This window comes from Dasypus novemcinctus, chromosome 30, assembly GCF_030445035.2.
Source record: "Dasypus novemcinctus isolate mDasNov1 chromosome 30, mDasNov1.1.hap2, whole genome shotgun sequence".
NCBI lineage: Eukaryota > Metazoa > Chordata > Mammalia > Cingulata > Dasypodidae > Dasypus > Dasypus novemcinctus.
Window position 1 is genome coordinate 40,986,351 of NC_080702.1, and position 13,480 is coordinate 40,999,830.

At 37.2% G+C, this 13,480-nt stretch overlaps 1 pseudogene; it reads left to right on the plus strand.

Annotated features, from left to right (window-relative positions):
- The first annotated feature begins 403 nt into the window (after positions 1-403).
- Positions 404-1,358, plus strand: LOC131276837 (olfactory receptor 7A17-like; annotated as a pseudogene).
- The last annotated feature ends 12,122 nt before the right edge of the window (positions 1,359-13,480 follow it).

The window sequence follows — 13,480 nt, forward strand, 5'->3', positions numbered from 1 at the left end:
AAGACACCAGAGATAAAATTCCATTTTATCACATTGTATCCAGGGTGCGGCTTACCAGTACGACTTATCATTCTTGATGTTTAGGTTGATCAACAGTGTTTTGAAGTCCCTTCAGTATAAACTTCCTTATTTATAAGCCTTTCCATATATCACCTTTGCAATGAAGCCACTAGTTGAAGCCCACACTTCAGATTGGGGATTTATTCTCCATGTTCTTGAGAGAGCAATATCTACATAAACTATTGAAATCCTCTGCTTAAGTGATTTGCCTCTTGTTATGTATAAAAATATAATCTTAATTTGCTTACAAAACAAATCATTACATTTATTATATTTTTATGATTTCTGTTCGTGGCTAAATTTGCATTATTCTGATATCTCTTCCAGGAATTCCATCATCTACATGGAAACAGAAAACCAAACATTTGTCTTAGAATTTGTACTTCTGGGGCTGTCAGAAGATACAGGAGTGCAGCCCCTCCTCTTTGGACTGTTCCTGTTGATGTACCTGGTTACCCTCACAGGGAACCTGCTCATCATCCTGGCCATCATCTCAGACTCCCACCTCCACACACCCATGTACATCTTCCTCTCTAACCTGTCTTTTACAGATATCTGTTTCACCTCCACCACTGTCCCAAAGATGCTGTTGAACATCCAGACAGAAAGAAAAATCATAACTTTTGAAAACTGCATCAGCCAGATATTTTTGTACATACTTTTTGGACAAATAGATACCGCCCTCTTGACTGTGATGGCCTTCTGTCATCTTCGTGGCCATCTGTCAACCACTGCACTATATGGTCATCATGAACCCCCGGCTCTGTGGCCTCCTGCTACTGGCATCCTGGTTATTCAGTGTTTTGCATTCCCTTTTACAATGCCTAATGGTTTTGCGATTGTCTTTTTGTACAAAGTTGGAAATCCCCCACTTTTTCTGTGAACTTAATCAGGTAATCCGACTTGCTTGTTCTGACACCTTCCTAAATGACCTAGTGATGTATTTTGCATCTGGACTTCTGGGTTTTATTCCACTCACTGGGATCCTTTTCTCTTACTCTAAAATTATATCCTCCATTTTGAGAATTTCAACAACTGAGGGCAAGCATAAAGCATTTTCTACCTGTGGGTCTCACCTCTCAGTGGTGACCTTGTTTTATGGTACAGGTCTTGGAGTGCATCTTAGCTCTACTGCTTCCCAAAACTCAAGGACAAATGCAATAGCTTCAGTGATGTACACGATGGTCATTCCTATGCTGAACCCCTTTATCTACAGTCTTAGAAATAAGGACATAAAGCAGGCCTTTAAAAAGCTGAGACACATTCTCTCTATAAAAGGATTCTTTTCCCAAGTTTAGAAAATTGCTCATGATTAATAGAGGCCAAAAATTGGGAGATACAAATATAAAATCTTTGTAAGTGAATAGAGATATAATCTGTTATTTGACTCATATCAGAACTCTATTTCTGTAATTTTTTTTTCTATAAAGAACACCTGTTTCTTTTTTTTTTTTTATTATTTTACATCATGTGATCTTTCTTATTTTATTTCCTGGAATCAGTATTGAAGGCAGAAACAACTGCCTGGATTTTCAATAATGAAAGGTTCCATACATGTAAATCTCTCTCCATATATATAATTATAGCAGGATTTGGAGGGATGAAGGTGTACTGCAGTCAGTGCCAGATGAAAGAAACTCCGGGTGTTTTACGGTTTTGGTGAAAAATAAACTCTCTTATAAAATGCTGTGTATCACCTAATAGGGTTTTTATTCATTGGCTCCAAGAAAAGGTCGTATCCTGAATTGGAGAAATCATCTAATTGGTTTACAATAATCCACAATACATTTCTGATATGCCCCTTTGTCCTGCACATTCCAAATCATAAGTTAAGGGAGACTGTAATCAAAACACTATCTTTGATCTTTCAAACAGTGAATATCTCAATTATTACTGTTATTCTCCCAGTGATCTATGGTTACCCCTTAAAACTTATTTTCCTATTAAAGAATATTTTCTGGAAATTTCTCTAAGCATGTCCTATAATAGCAGTTCATATTTACAGATCATAAAAGCAAGGTGCATGTTTGCCCCAATTCCTACAATAACTTTTTCAACTATTAAACTGAAATATTAGGAGATAACTTCAGGTTTTTATGTAGACCTACAAATATGTGTTTACACAAAAAATGTTTTAAAGAGGAAAAGTTTTTAAGCACGTTTCATTAGCAAGTATTAGAGAGTGTTTCAGATCTCTTATATCTTTCTTGAATTGATATAATACCTAGATCTTTTCTTACTTTCCCATTCCTGCATCTATTATTTTTCTCTCAAAAAAAAAAATGTGTTCCTTGTTTTGTCAGTAAATTTTCAGTCTTCTCCAGGACCTGAATATGTGTGGAAACAATAATGATTCACTCTAAATTAGCATATAAATTGCTCTCATGAAAAACTAAACATATTCCTTAAGAATCAATTGTGTGTTATTGATGAAATTAAAGTTCATTTTAGATGTGTTTTTTTTTTTTATTGGAAACCTTGCAGTGATGCCTTAAAATGAGGCATTCAACTAAAGAAACTTCCATAAATTGAGTGAGAGATAAATGCCAGATTACAAAGCTAAACACTAGTATATTTCCTGGAGAAGTGGGAGGCTTGATTGCTGCCAGTACAGCATTAATTGTATGTGATATAGATGGAGGAGAAGACTCATTGTGAGCGAGTTCTGTTCTGTTCAGTTGTATTATGTTGTGTCAGTAGAATAATTATTTACTAGGATTGTACCATGAGAAATTTAGAGAAGATGAACACTGTTAATTAAAGATTAACAGTCCAGAATGGGGGAAGGGAGAATAAACACCCTTAGTTCCAAGGAACATCATTTAAACTAAGCTAAGACACAGTACAACCAGAAACAGAAAATTTGCCTCTTATAATCCACCAAAATAATGTAGCCAGTGTGTAAGTGAGTACATTTCAAACATAGGAGCAGTGATTCCTTCCTCCACTGCAAAGAGCTGAGTTTCCAATAGAAGCACATTCTAGAGTGAAGGTATTGAATAAGGAGGTCTTGGGCTTCACCGCCTAGTTTCTTTCCCAAATGTCACTCTTCTGATTTCTCATCACTTCCAGGTCAACCTTCTCAGAAGAATTAGAAGCACCCACATATTAATAGCTCTGAAATACATCATCCTAAGTGTGGTTCTTTGTGTTTCATCTCCTAGAGTTTCCAGAATAAAGATATTTTGTATTTATTCACTATCCAAGGAGGAAACCACCAGGGGAACAAAAATCATTAGAATGAATCACCGAAGTTCTGTGTTACTGTGGGAAGAATATACCTTGGGAGGGAATGTGTCACTGGTAGTAACTGCAGAAATACAAAAAAGTGTCAGATGTAGGAAGGTCCACCAATATAAACTTGGTTTATTTTCCAATTTCTGTTTCAGATTGCAAGGACTTTCATTTCCATTGCAGCTAAATTTCTTCTAGTTCAACTACATAGAAATTTTACATTTTAATCATTGTATATTTCAGTTTTAGAAGTTCAATTTATTTCATTATTGAAATAGGTTTTTGCCATTTTATATATTTGCCATACTCTTTAATTTTCTAAAACTCATTAAAAAGTGTTGTTTCATATTCTGTGCCTACATAATTTCAAACTCTGAAAGAGTTAAAGGCTTTTTTCCACTATCTGCTTCTCTTCAGGCTCTTAGTCATGGTAAGTTGTTTTCTTAGTGTTTATCTATTTTTTAAATTGCATTCTGTTAATTTGTTGCATCCATTCCTCAAGGAATTCTTGGAGTTCTTGGTGGAAAAGAGTGAATTTATTCATTCTTTGGAGAAGTGTCTGTTTAAATCTTTTTCCCATTTTTTAAATGGGTCATTTATCTTTTTATTTTCAAGATACAGAAATTCTTTATATATGCAAGTTATAAGTCTCTTACCAGATATATGGTTGCCAAATATTTTCTCCCACTGTGTAGGCTCACTTTTTACTTTCTTGACAAAAGCCTTTGAGGTGCAGAAAGCTTTAATTTTGAGGAAGTCCCATTTATCTACTTGTTCTTTTGCTGCTCGTGATTTTGGTGTGAAGTTCATGAAGCCATTTCCTACTACAAGGTCTTGTAGATGTTTCCCTACACTGCTTTCCAAAGTCTTTATGGTCTTGGCTCTTATATTTAGGTCTTTGATCCAACTTGAGTTGATCTTTGTATAAGGTATGAGATGGTAATCCTCTTTCATTCTTCTGTATATGGATATCCAGTTCTCCAGGCACTATTTGTTGAATAGGCCATTCTCTCCCAGTTGAGAGGGCTTGGTGGCTTTATCGAATATTATATGGTCATATATATGAGGTTCTATATCAGAACTTTCTATTCGATTCCATTGGTCTGTGTGTCTTTCCTTATGCCAATACCAAGCTGTTTTCACTACTGTGTCTTTGTAGTATGTTTTGAAGTCAGGTAGTGTGATTCCTCCTATTTCATTTTTTTTATTGAATATGTCTTTGGCTATTTGGGGCCTCTTTCCTTTCCAAATAAATTTCATAGTTAGTTTTTCTAGTTCCTTAAAGAAGGCTGTGTTGATTTTTATTGGGATTGCATTGAATGTGTAAATCAGTTTTGGTAGGATAGACATGGTAATAATATTTAGTCTTCCTATCCATGAATGGGGAATATTTTTCCATTTATTTAGGTCTTCTTTGATTTCCTTGAACAGTCTTGTGTAGTTCTTGGTGTATCGTTTTTTACATCTTTAGTTAAATTTATTCTTAAATATTTGATTTTTTTATTTACTATTGTAAATGGTATTTGTTTCTTGATTTCCTCCTGATCTTGCTTATTATTGGTGTACAGAAATGCTACTAATTTTTGCACATTGATCTTACAACCTGCGACTCTACAAAATTCATTTATGATTTCTAGAAGCTTTGTTGTAGAGCTCTCAGGGTTTTCTCTGTATAGGATCATATCATCTGCAAATAATGAAATTTTGACTTCTTCCTTTCCAATTTGAATGCCTTTTATATCGGGTTCTTGCCTCAGTGCTCGAGCAAATACTTCTAAGACAATGTTCAAAAGAAGGGGAGAGAGTGGTCATCCTTGACTTGTTCCTGACTTTAGAGGGAAGGATTTTAGGATGTCGCCATTGTAAATGAATTTGACTGTGGGTTTTTCATATATACTCTTTATCATGTTCAAAATATTTCCTTGTATTCCGATCTTTTGGAGTGTTTTTATCAAGAAAGTGTGCTGTATTTTGTCAAATGCTTTTTCTGCATCTATAAATACAATCATGTGATTTTTTTCCTCCAATCTGTTTATATGGTGTATTACATTGATTGATTTTCTTATGTGGAACCATCCTTGCATACCTGGAATGAATTCCACTTGGTCATGGAGTATAATTTGTTTAATGTGGTTTTGAATACGATTAGCAAGTATTTTGTTAAGTATTTTTGCATCAAGGCTCATTAGAGAAATTGGTCTGTAATTTTCCTTTCTTGTGGTGTCTTTGTTTGGCTTTGGTACTAGGGTAATGTTGGCATCATAGAAGGAGTTCAGCAATGTTCCTTCTGTTTCGATTTTTTGGAAGAGTTTCAGCAGGATTGGTGTTAGTTATTTCCAGAATGTTTTGTAGAAATCACCTGTGAAGCCATCTGGCTCTGGGCTCTTCTTAGTTGGGAGTTTTTAATGACTGATTCTATCTCTTTACTTGTGATTGGTTTGTTGAGATCATCAATTACTTTTTCGTCAGTATAGACAGCTTATGTGTTTCTAGGAATTTGTACATTTCTTCTGAATTGTCATTTTTGTTGGAATATAATTTTTCAAAGTATCCTCCTATGATATTCTTTATTTCTGTGGGGTCAGTGGTGCTATCTTCTTTCTCATATCTTATTTTGTGTATTTGCATCTTCTCTCTTTTTTTCTTTGTTAGTCTCACTAAGAGGTTGTCAATTTTATTGATCTGCTCAAAAAACCAGCTCTTGGTCTTGTTTATCTTTTCAAGGGCTTTCTTATTTTCTATTTCATTTAGTTCTGCTCTTATCTTTGTTCTTTCTTTCTTTCTTTCTTCTTCCAGTTGGATTACTTTGTTGTTTTTTTACTAATTCCCCCAATGTGCAGTTAGTTCTTCAATCTTTGGTGTTTCTTCTTTTTTGATGTATGAATTTATAGCTATAAATTTCCATCTCTGTACTGCTTTTGCTGCATGCCATAAGTTTTGGTGTGTGTGTTATCATTATGATTTGTTTCAAGGTAGTTATTTATTTCTTTTTAGATTTCCTCTTTGATGCATTGTTTTTCTAAGAGTGTGCTGTTAAATTTCCATGTCTTGGTGTGAAATCTGGGCCTTTGGCCATTGCAGATTTCCAGCTTCACTCCATTGTGGTCAGAGATATTATTTCGTATGATTACTATTTTCTGAATTCATTAAGCCCTTTTTTGTGGTGTTGCATATGGTCTATCTTGGAGAATGATCCATGTGCACTTGAGAAAAATGTATATCCTGCTGTATTTGGGAGAAATTATCTGTATATGTCTATCAGATCCAGTTCCTCTAATATTCTGTTGAAATATTTTGTTTCTTCAGTGATTCTCTTTTGAGATGTTCTGTCCATCATTGATAGTGGTGTTGTTAAAATCTCCCACTATAATTGTAGAGGCATCGATTCTTTCACTTAGGTTTTCCAGCGTTTGCCTCACGTATTTAGAGGTGCCCTTGTTAGGAGCATAAATATTTATGATTGTTCATTCTTCTTAAGAGATTGTCCCTTTCACTAACATGTAGTATCCTTCTTTGTCTCTCACAATTGTTTCGCATTTAAAGACTATTTTGTCTGATATTACTATAGCTACTCCTGCCCTTTTTTGGTTATTGTTTGCTTCTAAGATTATTTTCAAACCATTCACTTTCACCCTCCATGAATGTCTGGGACTAAGGTGTGTCTCTTGTAGACAGCACATAGATGGGTCATATTTCCTTATCTAATGCCCCAGTCTGAATCTATTCATAGGTGAGTATAATCCATTGATATTCAGTGTTATTACTTTCAAGAAATTATTTGTGTTAGCCATATTTTGATTGGAGTTGTGTTTGTCCTATTTTGTTTGCTTTTTTCCCTTCTCTTTTTGTCTTTTTGTTGCTGTTTTTGTTTGTTTGTTTGTTTGTTTTGTTTTTTTGTTCCTCTTGCACTCTCCTCCAACTCTGCCTGTATTGTTTTTACCTTTCTTCCTGCAGAACTCCCTTTAGTATTTCTTGAGGGGAGGTTTCTTGTTGGCATACTCTTTCAGTTTCTGTTTATCTGTGAATATTTTGAACTCTCCCTCATTTTGGAATGCTAGTTTAGCTGGGTAGAGTATTCTTGGTTGGAAAATTTTTTCTTTTAGTATCTTGACTACATCAAACCACGGCCTTCTTGACTCCATGGTTTCAGGTGAGAAATCAGCACTTAATCATATGCAGCCTCCCTTGTATGAGATGGTATTCTATTCTCTTGCTGCTTTTAGAATTTTTTCCTTGTCTTGGGCGTTGGATAATTTGACAAGTATATGTCTTGGGGTGGGCCTGTTGGGGTTTATGATGTTTGGGGTGCTTTGTGCTTCTTGGATATGTACATCTGTCTCTTTCAGTCAATTTGGGAAATTTTCAGCCATTATTTCCTGCAACACCCCATCTGACCCCTTTCCCTTCTCTTCTCCTTCTGGGATGCCTATAATACATATGTTTGTGTGTTTTGCATTGTCATTCAGGTCCCTAAGTCCTAGCTGTATTTTTTCTATCTTTTTATCAACCAATTCTACTATCTGTTTGATTTCTGATGTACTGTCCTCCACATCACTAATTCTCTCCTCTACCTCTTCTAAACTGTAGCTATTTGCTGCGAGTGTATTTTTTTAATGATTTTTTTCCATTTTTTAAAAATATTACATTCAAAAAATATGAAGTCCCATTCAACCCCACAGCCCCCACCCCCCACTCCCCCCACAGCAACACTCTCTCCCATCATCATGACACATCCATTGTAAATGGTAAGTACATCTATGGGCATCGCTGCACCTCATGGTCAATGGTCCACATCATAGCCCATACTATCCGACGTTCCATCCAGTGGGCTTGGGGGGATATAAAATGTCCTGAAACACCACCCAAGACAACTCCAAGTCCCAAAAATGCCTCCACATCTCATCTCTTCCTCCCATTTCCCACACACAGCAGCCACCATGGCCACTTTTCCCAAACCATTGCCACATTTTCTCTGAGGGCATTAGATTGGTTATGCCAATTGCTCTTCTACGTCAAGAGGGGACTTAGATTCCACATGGCTACTGGATGCAATCCTCCTGCTCTCAGTTGTAGGCACTCTAGGCTCCATGGTGTGGTGGTTGACATTCTTCAACTCCATGTTAGCTGAGTGGAATAAGTCCAATGAATCAGAGTGTAGGAGTTAAAGTCTGTTCAGGTTCATGGCGTGGCTATCATATTGTCAGTCCAGAGATTCAAATCCCCTAGATATACCTTAAACCCCTGCACCAACTAATATTCCAGTAAGGTAGCATGAAAGTCTTGTGAAAAGAGATCCCATCTGAGTCCAGTTCCATCATGCAGAAACACCAGCTCCAAAGAAGGGCCAACTGACATGGCAGTGAACACCATCTGCCTTGACCATAGAACCCGTGGGTCTCTTTAGCCCTCAAAACAACCAATACCTGGGGTTGTATCTACTTTATCTGTCTCAGACTCTGCTCAGGTGTACATAAGGGCAATCTTTCTGACAATCTCCAGACTATTTCGTAGACTCATAGCCATATAAACTCACTTCTCCTTTCCATTTCCCCCTTACATTAGGTCAAACAGCATTTTTAACTCCTGTTATTATATGTAGACAGAGATATTCTGCTGGTCCAAGTTGAACCTTTAATTCAAGGTCATTTTCTAGTTGCATCATCAGCTGGTATTTGGTAGTGATCCCTCAGTGCCAGGGAGATTCATCCCAAGGTGTCATGTCCCATGCTGGGGTGAATGCACTGCATCTACATGCTGAGTTTGGCTTTGAGACGGGCCACATTTGAGAAACAGGAAGGCTGTTAGGTGGAAAATCCCAGGCACAGTTCTGTTCTATGCCATGTTCTTATTTCAGGTGTATAGGCTCACAAGCATAGTCATTAGTATCAGGGGCTCACTGTTGGACACTCATTCCTTCCTGGTTCTTACTGTTGCACCGGGGGACTGCCCCTGCTCCCCTAGGATCCACAACAGAGCACCCCCAGCCAGGAACCCAGTACCCTCCTAGCTGTTGTTTTTAATTGTTTCCACTATGAGTATATCCAAACATTACCATGCACCCTGGACATATGCCCTGTATAACTCCCTGTCAACCATGTATCGCCTGTCAATAACATCCCATACCAGTATTCCTCCGCTGCTACTGTTGAACCACTCTGTGATCCAAAACTTCCTGAAAAGTGAAGCCCAATATAATGACAGGTTCCCTTACTAGTAAAATGGAATATAGCGATGAGTTTAAAGGTTAGATCTAGAATACGTATTGATTTGGAAAAATTCTACATCCTTTTTCTTTTCTTTTTTCCTAATTATTGAGCTTCTCTTCACAAGAGCCTTAGATCACAGTAATTCATATATAAAATATACAGTACTCCCACACATCCATCATAAAACCTTTTCCCTTCCACAGTGATAATCTTATAATTTATTCATATCATATTTTCTTAAACTGATGTACAGACTCTGAGACAATAGCTTTCAAACAAGGTGACATCTGTGCTTACATTGTGGTCCATACTTTAGGATATACAGTTTTCTAAATTTTTAGTTATCCTAAGTTTTACATTATGGTTTACATTATTAGTCTGTCATACCCTATATGTTTTTGGTGTAATATTACATGTTTTATATCCATCCTTGTGTACTCTCGCAAAACTCCTCTCTTACCCCCACATTTACCTTGGTTCCATCCATTCAACATCCATTTTCCCCTCCCCTTGGGGCCCACAGTGACAGTCAATCTCCATTTCCCGAGGAGCCACGTCCAGAGATACTTGCAACAGTGTTCAGGGACTGACTTGCTCAAATGTCCTAATGCCCTGGGAGCAAACCTTTGTCTCGAGAGATACCGTTCCCTCTATTTGATGGCATTAGTCCTCCCCAGGATATTGGTCCACCCCCATTCTCACTACTTGGGTCTCTACACAATGGTACTACCCACCCTGGCAAAATGAGCATTCAGACATTCCCCAGGAGTCCGTCCCGCCTCAGACCATCCCTCCCGATCATCTAAAAAGGTAACCCTCCTAATTATATTTTGATACAGTTTTCTCAGCATTTTACTCTCAACCAACACCTGACACTCTCCTATTTCATGTGTTGCCCATTTTTGGGCAATATTACCCATCCGCCCTTCCCCGGCCCCCCTCAAACACAGAAAGTCCCACCAAAGGCAAGCCCTTGCACCCATTTTATCTCTTCTTTGTGCTCATACTTACTGCCAAGTCATCATAGATTCCACCCCTGCAGACGTCGGCTCATATCCTTCCTCCACCCCCCAATTTCCTGTAAGCCTATCTTCCAGACTCTAGCTCTCTGAGCAGCTTGCTTATTTCTTATCATTGAGGTCATGTAGTATTTAGCCTTCAATGCCTGGGTTGCTTCACTCAACATAAGGTTCTCAAGATTCATCCATGTTATCACGTGTGTTTGTAGTGGATTTGTTCTTACAGCCGAGTAGTATTCCATTGTATATGTATACCACATTTTATTGATCCACTCATCTGTTAATGGGCATTTGGGTTGATTCCAACTTTTGACGATAGTGAACAATGCTGCTATTAACATTGGTGTACATGTATCAGTTTGTTACCTTGTTTTCAGTTCTGCTGGGTATATACCCAGCAGTGGTATTGCTGGGTCATATGGCAAATCTATGGTTAGTTTTTTGAGAAACCACCAAACTGTCCTCCAGAATGCTTGGATCCTTCTGCATTCCCACCAGCAGTGAGTGAGTGTGCCCTTTCTTCACATCCTCTCCAGTATTTGTATTCTTCTGTTTTTTTCATAGCTGACAATCTTATGGGAGTAAGGTCATATCTCATTGTAGTTTTGATTTGCATTTCCCTGATAGCTAGAGATTTGGAGCATTTTTTTATGTGCTTTTTAGCCATTTGTATTTCTTCTTTGGAGAAATGTCTGTTTAAATCTTTTTCCCAATTTTTAAATGCGTTGTTTATCTTTCTATTTTCAAGATATAGGAGTTCTTTATATATGCAAGTTATAAGTCTCTTATCAGATGTATGGTTGCCAAATATTTTCTCCCATTATGTGGGTTCCCTTTTTACTTTCTTGACAAACTCCTTTGAGGTGCAGAAGGCTTTTTTTAGGAAGTCCCATTTATCTATTTCTTCTTTTGCTGCTCGTGCTTTTGGTGTGATATTCATGGAGCCATTTCCTATTATGAGGTCCTGTAGATGTTTCCCTACACTGCCTTCCAAGGTCTTTATTGTCTTGGATCTTATGTTTAGGTCTTTGATCCATCCTGAGTTGATATTTTTATAAGGTGTGAGATGGTAATCCTCTTTCATTCTTCTACATATGGATTTCCGTTCTCCAGGCACCATTTTTTGAATAGGCCATTCTGTCCCAGTTGAGAGGGTTTGGTGGCTTTATAGAATATTATATGGCTGTATATATGAGGTTCTCTATCAGAAGTTTCTATTCGATTCCATTGGTCTGTGTGTCTCTCCTTATGCCAATACCATGCTTTTTCACTACTGTAGCTTTGTAGTATGTTTTGAAGTCAGGTAGTGTGATTCCTCCAATTTCGTTTTTATTTTTCAATATATCTGGCTATTTGGGGCTTCTTTGCTATCCAAATAAATTTCATAGTTAGTTTTTCTAGTTCCTTAAAGAATGCTGTGTTGATTTTTATTGGGATTGCATTGAATGTGTAGATCAGTTTTGGAAGGATAGACATCTTAATAATATTTAGTCTTCCTATCCATGAACAAGGAATATTCTTCCATTTATTTAGGTCTTTGTCAATTTCCTTGAACAGTCTTGTACAGTTCTCAGTGTATAATTTTTTATTTCTTTAGTTAAATTTATTCCAAAGTATTTGTTTTTTTTAATTTACTATTGTGAATGGTATTTGTTTCTTGATTTCCTCCTGATCTTGCTCATTATTGGTGTACAGAAATGCTACTGATTTTTGCGCATTGATCTTATAAACTGCGACTTTACTAAACTCATTTATGAGTTCTAGAAGCTTTGCTGTATATCTTTCAGGGTTTTCTATGCATAGGATCATGTCATCTGCAAATAATGACATTTTTACTTCTTCCTTTCCCATTTGAATGCCTTTTATATCAGGATCTTGCCTCAGTGTTAGAGCAAGTACTTCTAATACAATGTTAAATAGAAGGGGAGACAATGGGCATCCTTGTCTTGTCCCTGAGTTTAGAGGGAAGGATTTTAGGATTTCTCCATTGTAAACAATGTTTGCTGTAGGTATTTCATATATACTCTTTATCATGTTCAAAAATATTCCTTGTATTCTGATCTGTTGGAGTGTTTTTATCAAGAAAGGGTGCTGTATTTTGTCAAATGCTTTTTTGCATCTATAGATATAATCGTGATTTTTTTCCTTCAATCTGTTTATATGGTGTATTACATTGATTGATTTTCTTATGTGGAACCATTCTTGCATACCTAGAATAAATCCCACTTGGTCATGGTGTATAATTCGTTTAATGTGTTGTTGAATACGATTACCAAGTATTTTGTTAAGTTTTTTTGTGTGTCTAGGCTCATTAGAGAAATTGGTCTGTAATTTTCCTTTCTTGTGGTGTCTTTGTTTGGCTTTGGTACTAGGGTAATGTTGACATCATAGAAGGAGTTCAGCAATGTTCCTTCTGTTTTGATTTTTTGGAAGAGTTTCAGCAGGATTGGTGTTAGTTATTTCCGGGATATTTTGTAGAATTCACCTATGAAACCGTCTGGCCCTGGACTCTTCTTAGTTGGGAAGTTTTTATATGACTGATTCTATCACTTTACTTGTGATTGGTTTGTTAAGATCATCAATTTCTTCTTTTGTCAATATGGGCTGCGTATGTGTTTCTAGGAATTTGTCCATTTCCTCTGAATTGTCATTTTTGTTGGAATATAGTTTTTCAAAGTATACTCTTATGATAGTCTTTTTTTTTTTAAAGATTTATTTAATTATTTAATTTCCCCCCCCCTCCCCCGGTTGTCTGTTTTCTGTGTCTTTTTGCTGCGTCTTGTTTCTTTGTCCGCTTCTGTTGTCGTCAGTGGCACGGGAAGTGTGGGCGGCGCCATTCCTGGGCAGGCTGCTCTTTCTTTTCACGCTGGGCGGCTTTCCTCACGGGCGCACTCCTTGCGCGTGGGGCTCCCCCACGCGGGGGCACCATTGCGTGGCACGGCACTCCTTGCGCGCATCAGC